The following is a 2,474-nucleotide window of genomic DNA, read 5'->3' as shown; positions in this document are numbered from 1 at the left end:
GCTCTGGTGCCCTATGTGGATGATGTCTCTGGAGAAGGCGTTTCAGGCTCATCTCACCTACAAGTCTACCTAGAGAGCCCGTGGTGCAGAGAAGTACCTTGCCACCGGACTGCCCTGCTGCCAGCACCCACTACCTCGCCTGATGGGGACAGGCCACCAAGAATGCAAGTCAGAGGAGAAGGAGTAGTCGTGGGCAGAAGGAGCCTGACTCAATGGGTTGATTGTCAGGGCATTAAGCTGAGAGGGGGGAATCAGAAATACCAGATCCAGCTTCCACAATTTTCTAGCCGATGCTTGTCTATGATAAGACCCATCCCCAGTCTCCTTCTTCTCCCTGAAAATTACCGGCTACACCAAACAGGTACCCTCAAGCAGCCGTTACTCATAGACAGCTGAGCTGCCCTAGTGAGGGGAAACTGAGGCAGCCACTATTTCTGTAGGAGGGGAAGAACCATCGTGAGAGGAGGCACAAGATACGGCACATTCCCATGAAAAACTGAAGTGGGTCAGAGCATCTTCTTCCAAGCTATAGAGAATTAAAATATGAACTCTTCACTCACGACAGCAGCCCCACAAAGCTGGGAAGGCAATGGGAGATGCTTCAACCTTCACTCCTGCCCCGCTGTACAGACGCTCAGCCGGGGCATAAGAACGAACAAAAAAAAATGGTACTATTCATAGTCGCATAGCTATGGAGTCGTGAACATAACATTTGGTGGTTTTTTCAATGTAATTGCTACATTCAGTTTATTCGGATGTGCAAGACCAAAAAAAACACCTCTCAGAGGCTTTTACCTCATAGTTAAATATAGTGGTGAAGCAGTTAACATAGTTATGTATCACCGCATTGGCATGGGGTTTTTATCTTTTATTGGCATCATTTTATCCCCGTAGACAATAGGAGATTGTTCTTACTGTGTGTAAAAAGATCTTGTTCTGGCAAGTAGGGTTTTCCCAGTCAACAAGTTTAAAATCCTTGGTAAGGGAGACGTACGCCGTGTTGGGACCGGCCTGCTAAGCATCTCCGTGTGGCAGCAATCACTTCGCCATTAACTGCTCCCAGGGCTGCTGCAGCACGGAGCCTGTGCCTGCTGTCAAACGAGGCGGAGGAGAAAGCCAAACCCACAACCCCCTACCATACTGTTACTACAGAGATGGGGGAAAAGAGCTGACTGATTTTCTCTAGACATAACCTGTACCGTAACTGTTAGAAACTATGTGGTGAGAGGAAAATACGTGTACTTAGAAGCCATTTTGTTTGCTAAAAAACACAAAATCCATATGAAAACAAAGGCTCTGATTCCCTGCTTCGGTTGCTTTTGTGTGCTCTAATATAAAAGATATACAGGATTTCCTTTTTAATTTGTATCTTCCTGGTTGTATAAATAGTGCAATACTTAATTACAGCAGTCAGAGGCATTAGGGATAAGAAGGTATTTACATCAGAGATGTACATACAAGATTATATGTGCATGGTAAATTTTTATCTCCATCTTTAAATAAATATTATGCTTCATCCACACCCAAAGTCTTGAAAGAAAGCTGGTTTAGTGTAAACAATTAACTTCCTGGCCAATTGTTGAATTATTTGATGACTTGTTGCTGAGAAATTCAGATTCTGTACTGTCGAATACACCTTACAAATTTTGATTAGACAGATAATCCACCCTAGATTCTTCCAGACATTGTAGTTTATTTGTAGTCATACCACAGTGCTTGGCTGACCTGGTATTTCAGTTGTTCTCATTTGCAGAGGCTATAAAGTGATTTGGTTGCTACCAGATTTGTCAGCAGTTAGAAATACAGGCATGAACGATGGCAGCCTCTGCTGTATATTTCATGAGCGCCCACAGTTCAACCCTTCTGCAAAACATGCTTCGGATCTCAGATTACACTGAAAAATAAAGTCTCTAGCAGTTGGAGCTGCAGTCAACTTTCAAAAAGTTTACTGAGCATAAGACAGTGCAACAGTGATTACAAACCCAACCAAACCCCCAGGCTCCACGGCAATATGAACCACCCAGAAGGTCATAGCTGAACTGCGATCCTATAGCCATGACTATTTTCCAGATGCAATGAAATTCATCATCTTGCAGCAGACGGAAAACGAAAAGCTATCTCCTTGCCCTGCAGGGATCAACCTGCAGCTGCATTTCCCTCTCTGCCTTTTCTCTGCAAGGCCCAGCTAGCTATAGATGTGTCAATAAATTCTTTGGTTTTTTTCATTTTACTTAAGCCTTGGAAGTAAACCACTGAAAAAATTAAAAGGCATTTTTTTCCAAAGCAAAATGGGACTTGAAGAGAGGTGTCCTCATTGACATTAAACCAAACCAAGCCAATATCTGTTTCAGGGCAAACAAAATGTTCAAACAGCTGTGCTTTGGCATCATTTGCAAAATGAAGGCAGTAGTGCTTTTATTCAACAGCCTGCATGCAGGATTTGGGAGATACTGGTTCAAACTCTGTCTTTCCCT

The sequence above is a fragment of the Pygoscelis adeliae genome, unplaced genomic scaffold, assembly GCF_000699105.1.
Source record: "Pygoscelis adeliae isolate BGI_AS28 unplaced genomic scaffold, ASM69910v1 Scaffold98, whole genome shotgun sequence".
NCBI lineage: Eukaryota > Metazoa > Chordata > Aves > Sphenisciformes > Spheniscidae > Pygoscelis > Pygoscelis adeliae.
Note: the sequence above shows the minus strand (reverse complement) of the source record.